The sequence below is a fragment of the Fringilla coelebs genome, assembly GCF_963513975.1.
Source record: "Fringilla coelebs genome assembly, chromosome: 5".
Classification (NCBI taxonomy): domain Eukaryota; kingdom Metazoa; phylum Chordata; class Aves; order Passeriformes; family Fringillidae; genus Fringilla; species Fringilla coelebs.
Window position 1 is genome coordinate 65,777,066 of NC_140033.1, and position 13,102 is coordinate 65,790,167.

Here is a 13,102-nt window from a genome sequence, read left to right on the forward strand (position 1 = left end):
ATTATTTAAAAAATATAAGATCCAATATAATTGAATTAAATACCAATCTGACAAATTTTATGCAAATTACTTTACTCCATCCTGCACATATCTTTATCTCTGGAGATCATTCTCAATTTCCTTTTCTGTAGCTTTTCTAGTGTTACACTGCATCACCACTGAAGCTAAAGACAATATTTCAACTCTTAAGCCTACCAGAAAATTATAGTTAAGATTTATACTAGCTTTAGTCACACAACTTTGCTTTCCAATGATTTTTCAAAGTACTTTACCATAAAGACTAGAAAGTTCAGACAGGACACCAGCATTATTTCTGGTCTATTCTGAATTTCAGACTTGTTATTGAGTCTATTAATAACATAATAACCTTTGAACAAGAATGTTCATTAGAAGGAAAGCTGTTAGTGCATCCTAAATTGCCAAACTCTTCCCATTTTCAGTCCCAGTTGCTTGTAACTTTGCCAAACACTAAATGCTTGGGCTGAAATTTTCCATGCCATGTCTGTGTCTCAATCTGAGATGTGTTGGAAAATTTAATCTAAAATAAATAGAACGATTTCCAAAAATGAGTGTTGGGGAAAAACATTCTGTTTTACTGGGTGGGGTTGAGGGGGAGGAAGAGAAGGGAAAAACAAGAGCTATTTTCACTGCAGAGCCCACTTGGGCTCACTGCAGAGCCCTGAAATTGGCAGGAAGGGATAATTTTGTTTAGAATTACACTTTTTTTTTACTTTCCCTGTGAAAATCAACTGAGTATGGACTACTTAAAAGCCTTTGAAAAATTGCTGCCTTCTGTGAATTTACTGGGAAAGAACTGCCTGATGGGCTGAGATCAGTCCCATGCAATTCTGATGTGTACAGTAGATGCCCCGGTCCAAAAGCTCCACAGACAATCCTGGATTGTGCTCCTGCAAGCTCTTGGCCCCCAGACACTCTCTTGTCTTGCTCTGTTACACCAAAAACACAAAGCATGAGGTGAAACCCATTAGGCCAGTTCAGTGCAAGAAGGAAGTAGAAGAAGCTGGAGAAAGAGAGGTGATGGAATTGCTAACAGAGTCATTAAATAGCATTTCAAGGTGACCTAAGGAGCAGACAAGCTGCAGGGGAAGGTAATGGCCCTTTGCAATTCGATGTGGGGTTAGATTCTTCTTCCCCCAAATCTGGAGTGCAGTTCCAGCAGCCCATAACCATTGGCAATTACATCCACACTGAGATTTCCATTTCTGGCTTGAGCATTCCTGGGGTGAGTTTGTAAACAGAAGACATGGTATCTATCTCTGCAGTACTCTAGTGACCTGCTGCCACCAAGACACTGGAGGAAGCTGGTTAATTCAGGAGTCAGAAGAACAAGACCTAGCCCTGCAGCAGCAGCTGCAATGCCTACAGAGAAAGGGAGTCAATGGGAAGAGAAACCTGGATTAGACTGGTTGTGTTTAAGTCTGTAGGGACAAGGAAAGACTGCAATGCTCAACAAACCCCATATAGCACACAGGTGGCATCTCCAGCTTAGACACACAAATGACTTCAAGAGGCAAGGCTGTCCTGCCATCAGCCTTTCAAATGTACAGGGATATTCATCTTCATAAGCCGTGAGAGTAAAAATGGGCAGACTTACCAGATTCAGGATGGACAACAAACTTTGTGTCAGGGTCAGTCATGAAGAATGGACGAAATTCCAGCTTACCTGAACTAGTTTTTTGTATTGTGTAAGTTGCAGTTGCTTCCTGTTTTAGTGTTTTAGCTGGCTTTGCTTCCATATTCTACAAAGTCCTGGCACAGCCATTATGGCTTTGTCCTGGGGTGGCTTTATGATACCAAACTGTATCCCCATTTGTCTGGTTTTAGCCCAGAAATAAGTTTTGCACCTTTAGGACTGGTTCTGGGAGCGAAGGGTGGGAGAAGAAGCACGGAGTTTGTTTTCAGAAACTGCACTTGCTCCTCCACATCCTGCTCCTGGGCTGTGCTGTCTGCAGCACAGACAGACAGCAGGACAGGGCTCTCCTTTGCTTTCAGTTAGTTTTTAGCTAGCTGAGGCAGAGAAGTTCCCTGGACTGTGGTTTTTCTTTTTCTTGGACCTGTTTAACCCTGCTCTGGACGGAACACCCAGCAGAGCACCGGCAGCTCCACCTGTGGCCACCGGGCCAGGCCTGGGCTGGGGCATTTCCAGCACTGAGGGACTGATCAGAGACTGGGTGAGCTGAGCTACAGCCACCAAGGGACTCACTGAGTTTGTCATCTCTTCAGACTGGCAAGAGCTTTTATTGTTTAATATTGTTCTTTTTTTTTTTTTTTTTTTTTTTGTGCTGGTGAATGCTTTGCCTGTTAAATAAACAGGTTTTTTCCACTTTTCTGACTGTTCTCCTTCAAAGGCCTCTGGTGCAGATGGAAAGCCTTTGTGTTCTGTGTCAGAGATATCTGGCTGCCATCATGGACAACATTCAGAAACTGAAAATGTCTGGACTGCTGTGGTAAAAGAAAACAGTGAATGGAGAGGGGTAGTTTGTAGGCCTTGAGTTCAGGGCAAAGCCACAGAATTTACTTGCTGTGGAGAAGTGATGGAAATTAGAGGATAAAGGACTATATCTGCTTCTGCTGTAGAGGTTCTGTAAGGTGGGGGGAAAAAAATAATGATCTTTTCCACAGCTAGACACCCTAGCATGTGTGCTTCTTTTCTGACTGGACATTCAAGATCATCGTGAGGGATTGCTGAGCTGTCACAGCTGGAGCTGCAGTAACTGGGAATTGTAGTTTAGGCATATAAAGCACAGTAGTAAAGTGATGAGCTCTTGAAGCTCAGGAACCTAATTCAGTCTCTGACATTTCTGAATGTTTTTAGCCTCAGGTAATTCCTATGAAAGACAAGCAAGTTGTTTGGCAGACTAACAAGTTTAAGGAGGACCATGGAAGGGTGACTGTTGCAAAGGAGGGATACCTGTTGTTACCTATGACTGTCATCCATTCTCTTAGTTGTGTTTATATGAAACTGTTAAACTGTGAGTGAAGGAAAGCACCTTCAAAAAACTGTCTTCTCAAAGTAACAAAAAAACCCAAAAAAACCCCGAAAACCCACACCAGAATAATAAACTGAAGAAAGAAGAAAAACCATTTTGCTACATGTTCCATTAAATGCTGCCTCAAAAAGTCACTTGTTCTCACTTCCTTCAAAAACTACCCTGCATACAAAGGAAAGAGTGGAGTTTTTTATAGTTTCTGGCAGCAATAATAGCATTGCATATCAGAGCATCTTTGGAAGCCATCCCAATTTTACTTTGCATTGTGGATAGATACACCTATCTTTTCATCTGGAAGAACTGTCAGTGAATCGTACAGGTTACTGCACTTCTGTTATAATCATTAGGAGTAGAATTAGAAGTTTTCATCAGAACAAGCACAATTCTCAGCCATGTCAATCTTGATGTTTAAAAGAAGGGTTAAGCATAAACTAGGTAACATTTTGTTTAAGTGGTTTTCTTTCCTGCTCAACTAGCTCAAAATGAACAATCTAATTTTATTCTTTTTTCTCCTCGCAAAAGTGTATGAAAGATCGACACAATTTAAGCATTGCATAGTCTTTTACTGCATGTGAACAATTTGGAATAAACATTTTTATTGACTTAACAAAATACACTGAAGTAGAGGAGAAAGGACTCAGTGCTATTGAGCACTCTGTCCTGACTTAGGTCTCTTTCATACAAGGGCTTTACTGACCAGTGTAAAAGTTAGGTTTTGTTTAACTCTGTAGGATTAATATATTCATAACCTAATGAATACTTTAGTTATTTAGGATACATATATGAACACAATAAAAACAAATCCTAAGTTAAAAAATTAGGGGTCTATGGTCATGCACTTCAGTAATTCAATGCACTAGTGATTTATCAGAGCAGAAGAATTCTCTCTGGTGGCACAGCCAGAACCACTTGATGAAGGTTTCTGTTCCACAAAGGAAATGCTCAATCAGTCATCATGCCTGAGCTAACCTGGAGGCTGACTTCATTTCTTGAGTGTCTCAGGTAAGAGCTTGATCTCTCAAATTCATATTGCACAATTCTTTACACTGATTTTGCTTGTTTAGGAATTAAGAAGGAAATTAGCAACAGCTACAGTGCATATAAACTTTGTTAAATGCTTAGGGAACCGTAACATGGTTAAGTCTTTTTAGAGAGGGAAGAAATCCTAACTATGCTAAGGCACTATAGATGCTTAAGTCTCCTTAGGAATTTAGAGTAGCCCAGCCAGGCTAAGGCACTAAGAGCTTAAAGAAACATTAATTGGTTAATAAGCCATAAATTCTTAACCAATCTTTAAAGAGTTAAGTGCTCTAATCCCAAATGCTTGATTCTTTTATCCAGTCAAAACAATCAATGAGATCAAAACTGGGAGCCTCTGAAGTTCAGTATAACTTTCCTTTGTATTGCTGGGCTGGAGTCTGCAACCAAAATCTGAATCCATGCTCAACCAAACCTTCATGGCCAGAGACTTCATCCTGCTTGGAATTAATATCTCTCTGCCCCGTGGATGAATTTGTACCAAGAGTTCAGTGCTAAACACTGGTTACCTGAAATGTTATCCAAAGCTTTTTTCTCTTTTTTTTTTTCCTGATATTTTATACTAGTGAAAGTAATTTACTGACCTTTCCTGGTTAAATACCATTAGGCCAAAACCTCAGTAGGATATTGTTCTAACAGGGCAGTCACTATAAACAGAAATCTCTGACTGTGGGGTCAGTAAGCCAAAGGGAAAGTGAAGATTAGGGCAGTGTTCCAAGAAAATTTATAGAATTAAGTTAGCCAGACTAATTTAAAATATTATGTCTCAATTGTGTATATATAGATATAATATATATATATATGTATGTATGAGAAAATAAACATATTTATTAGAAAGCAGCAACTTCCATGCAATTTTAGTAATTATTTCAGGGTGAAGGAAGCTTTTAAAACCAGCTAATAAATTTGGGTAGACTATACACTGCTTCTTTACTAGTAGTGACAGATTCCCCTTGTACACATCGACATTTCATTAAAGGCAGTGCTGTTTTATATTTTCTGACTTCTTGTAGAAAATAGGTTTATGATCAATAAGAGATGGTCATTAATAAATAGTAAATTATGGACACTATTCATGGCTTCTTGGTATAGAAGGGTTTTACACACAAGGCCCAACATTTGTCAGACAGTCTTTCAGAACTGTGGCTCTATTGCCAGTAAAAGGTTAAACTGCATTTTTGCAGTTTTGAAATGAATCAAAGGGCATTACCAAAGAGCAGTTATGCTTCTTATGAACCTCTAAACCAGGTTTGAGGGATTTTCTCTTTCTTTTCATGTGCTATGGAAGCCCCTTAAGCAGCAGCAGTTCATAGCCAGGCATGATGTGACACAATGCAGGGGAGAAATCAGAAATGAATCAAAACACTCATCAGATTTGGTGCCACTGAAAGAAGATGCAGTAGACAGTTTGAAGGCCTTAAAAAAAAAAAGATTAAGAAAATCATGTGACATTAACCCTATTTAATGCAATTCTCAGCTAGAGAATTGTGAGTACATGGACAAGGGAATGAGAGTGTGTCCGGAGAAAGGAATCTGCTTCTGGGGCTACATCGAGGGTTCACAATGAGGGAGAGAGCCAAGGAAGCCAATTACCAAACACTGAACTTCCTGGATGACATATTATCATAGCATGCATGTTTCTGACCTCCTGAAGTGGCTCCACATGGCCTCAGAGCTTTCTGGCATAACCAGCTGTAAGTACTCCAAAGTGCCAGTCAGTCTTCAAAATAGGATGACTTTAAAATAGTTATATTTGCAAAAATAAACATCTTACATGCTTTTTTGATTACAATGCCTATGTTCAGAAAAATTGTCAAAGTTTGGTTCAACTTTTTTCTCTACAACCATCTAAACTAATCATAATTTAAAATAATTAAAATTCTTTAAAGAGGCAGCATTCCCCTCTTCTATCACTTCAGTGGGAGGGCTGGGACAAACGTGCAGCTTACATGAGCTAATCTGTCTAGCTCTGCCCTGTTCCAGTCAGTTTTACTGGAACAAACTCTAATTATGCCCTTCATTTAATGTTTGCTCTTACCTGAGTGTAACTCAGCTTGTTAGTGCAATTGCCATGGATTTAACAGATTGCTCCAACAAGACTGGTCTGAGGCCTGCTGGAGGCAAGGCAAGAATCATCACTACTCTTTATTATACTTAAAATTCTTAACTGGAATACTCTTTTCATCCAGCAACTTATAATTCCTAAAACTTTGAAGTCTAAGAAGGCATTTCAAGTTATACAATACATATCCTTTAAAAGTTTCCTGGATTTTGTACAAAAACACTTAGGTATTTAAAAATTGCAAAGCAAATCTCTGTTTAACAGGATAAATACCTTTGAAAAAGATTGTTTTCCCAAAGGCTTACACTCTCTAAAGAGCTTGTAAAAGTACTTATTTTATTTTATCTATCTGTAGATACTTTTGTGGGACCATTTATGCTTTTTAGGTATGAGAACAGACTAATTTTTCCAGCCTTTATTATCGCTGTAATTAGATTAAACTGTTTCCAAAACTCAAGCTATTGAAGTTACATGTATCATAAACATAAATGTCACATACACACACAGACATATCTATGTACATTTGGACATTCTCTTGGCTGATGTGAGGAAAAAGGTAAAAAGATTAAAAAAATGGAGGATAAACTGTCAAGAATGTCTCTGGTGAGAGATTTTCTGAGCCATCAGCTGCCCAGCACACCCAGGCAGGTTCCTGCTCAGCCTCACTCCAGCCTGTTTGGTTTGAGCAGAGCTCAGATTCCTTCTTGCCAGTCCTTTCTAGCCAGTTTTGCCATGTTATGGTTTATCTGTCTACTCACTTTTCCCCAGCTAAACTGATTCAGGTTGCTCAGGAAACTTTTCTGGTTTGGTTTGGCTTGGTTTTTTTGGCTCCTTGTGGCATCAATTTGAAGTCACATTTCCTCCAACCTTTACATGATTATTGTCACTACAGAGACTTCTGGACAGTGAAAAGCTGCAGCTGTTACAGTGCTTTTCCTGGAGCTTTGGGGAAAAGATTGAAGAGAAACAGATCCTAGTGTACTGGAATCTTTTCCTTTCCTTCTACCTTACTCTACTAAAGGAATAGCTTCTTCCAGATATATCCAATATCACACTGTGTACCAAACATTGATGGGTTTGGATATTTGCAGTTAACAAGAAATGGTTGAGCCCTGATATTTACTCAGTGTCAAAGCCAAATTAGTTGTTTGATGGTAGGAGCTACTCAACAGGTGCCAAGGTAAAAAACTGGTAAGAGTCTGTGAATGCTATTTTGTTAAAATGAATTGGTAACTCTGTGTATTTAACAATTTGCAATTAAGCATCTGAGAGCGGCTGATGCTAGAAACCCACTATGCATTTGTTTTCTGTTTGCACTCAGCAGGTCTCATTTAGGTCATTATTGTTGCCTATATTCAGCAACAAGAGACAAATAAAGAGCTTCTTTCTTTTCAGATAGGTTGCTGTTTGTGTTTCTGCTTCTGATACAAAAATTTGTACTGTGAATTCTTGATCCATTTCCTTATTTTGACAGCTTTTATACCTCCCTGTGGCTATTCATAAAATAAAGGTGAGGATTTATTTCATGGCATGGTGACTTTTCCCAGCTATTTGCTAGTTATCTGATGCCACAAGGAAAATAATGGGTAGTGTAGAGATCTAATGAATTCCAATGCATACTTACATTCTAATGAAGGCCTTAGGATTTAGTGCACAGTTAAGTACTTGGCTGTGTGTAGAAGAAAACATACAATTATAAAAAGCATGCAAGCTTAAAACTTAAATTCAAGTACATAGTGTCAGATGTAATCTCTGGAAAGATGTACACATTTTACCAGGGATATTGCTTTTACTTAATAGTTGCATTTAATTCCTAATTTGCCCTCTTGTGACATACCTTCTTCTTTGCATTCTACATATAAGAGAGGGGACAGACAAACATATAAAATGAGGTTGCATGACTTTTCCAGTGGAGGCATGCTTTTTGTCTTCTGCAACATCAAACAATGCCAGCCTTTGTATTTTTTCCTAGAAGACTTAGGTGAAAGAAACAAACTTCCATTTGTGCAATTTTCACAAGCAAAAGCCAAATGGAGTTAACTTTAAAATCCCGTGCTGGTGCTGAAATGAGCGAGCAGTGCTGCCCTGTTCCAAGGATGCCATAACAGATCAATGATAGCACAGAGCAGCACACTGCAGTGTCCAGGGGATGGGCCCCTTTGCCTTCTGCCCCAGACTTTCTCTGCTGAGGATTTACATTTCTGGGCCATGATGGTGCTGAAGCTGTGCTCCATCTCTGAGCCAGTGTAGGCTCTTCACAGCATCTGGAAGACTGGCATCAGCACACACAAGCCTGAGAGCTGCCCATGAGGCCCCCAGCCTTTAAACTGGGGAAATGGGTTTAGGTTACCTTGCTTAAATTGCATCCTTATTTTTCATTACCATTAACATTTAGAAACCCTTACACAAACCATAATTCAGATGATTATGGCCCACAGTGGCTCATCTTAGCTCCTCAGTAAACTCATCTATTTAACACCACTATTGAAGGAATTGGACTAAGAGAAAACTGTGCCTGGAAAGGAGGAAATTGCACATATGAGGACTCCAGGTCTATCATATTACATCAGGTTTAACCCAAGGTAGAATTTTATATAATGAAAATCCAAACCCCAAAAATAAAACCCTAGCAGCATGTCTTTTTAGCTAAATCAACATTTTCATTTCTACAGGTTCAGAATCCTTCAACAGCCTTTTCATGGCTGTATATGTGTATGGCCATATGTTCTTCTTTATCATCTTCCAGTATGGATATGGAGCCAGAGACAAATGGGAGTGTCACCTACAGTCAGGGCTGCAATAAACTATACATAAATAAATAAATAAGACCCACCAAAACACCTTTTCAAAAGTGAGGCTGATCATGAATGTGGCAAGTGAGACCTTTAAAGTCTTTTCAGCTGTGCTGGAGGTGTGGAAAACAATCCCTTTAAGACAATATTCCGGACAAAGACTTTGTGGTGACGCGGGGGTTAATTACAAACAACAGAGGTTCATTATCCATGCCAGAATGTTGTGTTCTCACACAAAAGGGGCTCTCACTTGTTAAATGTCTAGCCTAGACTATCAGAAATTGCATTACACTTGCTGCCCCTCCCCTTATTCCCGGACTTTCTTACTCAGGCCTTTTTTTTTTCCTTTCCTCCCATCTCTATTGAAAGACAGTAATTAAACACTAAAGCCTCTCAGTTTCTGCAGCACTGCGGGGGAACTCCTCCCTGTAATAAGCACCAATTACTGGCTGCGACTGCAGCTGATGAAGGATTATCCTCTCACTGAGCTACGGCAAGCTCTAGAGTATAATCTTCAATTAGTTCAATTCATGGAGCACACTGGCAGGCAGGCCACTATGTTTCCCACGACTTACACAAACAGCCTTTCTTTGACACCCCCCAACTCTGCACAGATGGTCCCAGCACTGTCTGTTGCAAAGTTCAGTGCATCTGGCCCCTAAACCCACCTAATGCAGGCAGCAAAACAAAGCCTGGGACTCAAGTGCCCTACAGTACCTATTTGTTTCAGTAGCAGCAGGCTGGCCTTTTTTTTTTTTTTTTTTTTTTTTTTTTTAATTAAAGAAAGAGAAATTATTCAAGGAGTCAGAAAACAGGTGGATAAACAAAAAACAACCAACAATCTTCTGGACTGACACTATAAATCACTTCTAGTCATTTTAACTCTGCTTGAATTTTTAATAACCCGGTCTTACAAAAATGTAAATAATAGGGGCTGCAACAGCTAAGAGATAGGGAAAGCTAAATTAAAAGTCTATGTTTAGCTCTTTTTCTTCATTATTAGGTATTGCAGAGATCCTCAAGAAATAGTTGATTTGGGGTTTTTATACTGTGTGTCTGTTCACTTCTTGGAACAAAGGCTTTTGTGAACCCAGATTTACTCTGGGCTTTGACTTCTTGCTTCTGCATGTGAATGTTTTATGTGGTCTACATATCAACTTTCTTTAATTGCTGAACCTAAAAATAGATACAGTGATACTCCAAAGCAGGTAGACTTTAATTAATTGTCAGTCTGCCTTTATCTTTGTTTTTGATACTGGAAGACTTTGCTGTATGACTGCTAAACACAATAATTAAATAGACTAAAATAGATTAGTTCCACTGACATCATCATCATCCTGCACAGTGTTTAATTCTCTTGCCACTGCCTTTGCCTCAGAGGAGCTGCCAGGAGCAGAAGGCACAATGTAGCTGAAGGCATAATGCCCAGAGCACCTGCCTTTATGGCCTGGTGTGTTCATCTGAGGGATGCTATTTCCACTGCTGCCTCCACGTGGCTGCCTCAGCAGAAGAGAACAGGATTTTTTCCAAAATCAGGGTATGTCCTCACCTGTGGAGAGGTTATGCAACCTTGCAGGATGACTTACAGCAGATAATTACCCATCCTGATCAGCTGAGGGTATATGGGCTCTTAGAGGTCCTCAGATCTGGAAAAGCCCTTGTATGTCTGAAAATGTTCCTGGTTGGGTTTTTTCTGACTATTCTGATTGGGAATTAATTAAATATATTATTTTAGTGGATAAAGTGTGCCTCAGTAACATCCTTATACAATCTGCTGAAATACTACTAGATACACTTCAATCATGAAAAACCCAAGTCAGACAAAACTGCCACATTTGTTTTAGCTGAGCTGTTTATTTCAGTCAGGCAAAAAAGGCCAAAAGTAAAGTGTAGGTCCAGTTTGTGAAATGCCAAGTTTCAAATAAATGCTCTCTAGCTGTTCTTGCCTGTTCCACTGCTCAAACTGTTCAAATTGTACAGTGCTGTAGGTATTTTCAGAATTTAAAAAAATAAATAAAATCAGCCTTTACCCTAAGGAATACAGAAGTTGTATTTGCAGCAATTCAGACTTCTAGACTTCAAATGTCCCAGGCTGGTACTGTGTAAACACAACCTCCAGACTGAGGCAGAACACTAATAAAGAGGATCTTAGAGAGAACACCCTTCCTATTTCCTATAGACCCAGCAGTAGAAGGAATCAAAGTTGTAGATTTCTAATATTTGGGGAGTGCTTGAGGCACCCTGCCATTATGAAATCAAGCAAATGTACAAGCAAAATAGCCCATAAAGCTAACTTCCCTTTCTGCTGGGAATCCAGAGGGAAAAAAACCCCAAACCCAGAGTGAACAATGGGCTGCTCTCACTTGCCATGTGGAAGGTTTTTAAGTGTGAGGCCTTACATGTATGTTTATCTCCCACATCTGGTTGTTGAAATGGGCACTTAGTTTTATTGCAGTTGTGAGACTGTCTTCAGTGCTGCTGTGAACACCCAGCTGTAGGATTTGATCAGATTCAAGGATCATTTTTAAAAGTGTATTTATCATGGGCCCCAATTTGAAAGCATGGAAGGTGGGTTTATTTTATTTTATGTATATGTTTGTCAGACAGGGAGCTGAGCCTGGGCTCACACTAACCTCACAAACCTGGCCTCTAACCAGCTGCATTCCTGCACTGACCATCTGAGTAGTTTAAAGGTAAAACTGTCTGATGATGCAAAAATACATCAAAGAGAAGAGCATTCTGCATCTGAACTTTCCACACTTTGGTCATCCACTTTTGTCTTCTCCTTCCATAATTTCTCTCTCATGGAGCAGCTCATTTGGCTCCCTCTGTAGCCAAACAAAATGGGCTCATCCTCACCTTTGTCCACTTGGCACTTTAATCACAGAGAAGCACACAGAGGCAATTACAAATAAGAGAAAAGCTTCCCTCAAATAGGTGTGACCTCTGAACTTTGAGGAAACAGAGAACAAACTGAGGAAAATCAGTGAGAAGAATCAAGTGACCACCTAATTGTTGATCCTTGTCCCTTTCAGCTGGGGTAGGCAGCAGGTCATGACCATCATATGGTCAAGGCAAGTCTTGCCTCTGCTGCACAGTGAAAAAAGATCATGGGTGTTACAGCTCCAGTTTCCACTTGAGGGGGGAAGAAAAAAAGTAAAAAAAAGAAGTTGAAAATTATCAGTCCCATAACAATTTTTTTTAATTGTAAAGCACTGAACAGATAAACAGTCTCTATACACAAAAGGCAAAAGGGTGTATCAGAATGTCAAGCTGGAAGAGATCCATAAGGATCACCAAGTCCAGCATCCTGAGAACAGAACTTCTGGCCTGAAAAATTTGCAGAGTTGACAATAATGGTATATGTAAAAGATAGAAACTGGAGAATATTCATATGAAAAGAAGATGACACCAGGCCTTGCTGGGGACACTTGAGTTAACTTTGGTTAATTTTTATCTAGAATAAAAGGAGCAGTGCAAATGTAAACAACTGTGGCAGTGCCTTCACTGAGGGATTGTATCTTGGATTCATTTTCCTCAGTGATCTAGTTTAGTTAAAATTTCTAGTTTGGGCTCTGGACCCTATCAAGTGCCATATTCAGATAGCAGGAACTTTGCATCACCTCATAAACCACCCCACAGATCTTTTTATATCTACAGATCCATTTATTTCTTTTTATTTAATGTATCTGTGGACCATCTATGGCTGCTGCCTGTGATGCATTGGGAATGAACCCCAGCAACGGGAGGTGTGTGTGCCCTTGCAGGGCTGTGCTCTGGTTGGGATCACAGACTTTGGGACAGCTCAAACAGGAGTGGCAGTGGCTGAAATCAGGCTCTGTGGGAAGGACAGGATGGGAAGATGAGGAGGGGGAGTTGCTCAGTATGTGAGAGACCAGCAGGAATGTGAGGAGCTGTGCCTGGGACAGACAGGGAGACAGTGGGAGCTTTGGTGTCAAGATGAGCACAGATGTGGTGGTGAGTGTTTGCCTGGTCAAGGAAAGCCATTTTCAGACTGCTTCACATCCACATGCCCTGCTCCTTGAGAGAGGCTGGAAGCTCCCCTGGATGGGATGAAAGGTGACACAGCAGGACACAAGGATCAATCCGCTGGGATTGATCCTTACAGCAAGGAGGATCGTGTCAGGAATGAGAAGGCTTGGGGCAGCAAACAGTGGAGTGTTTGTTTGTTTAGAACA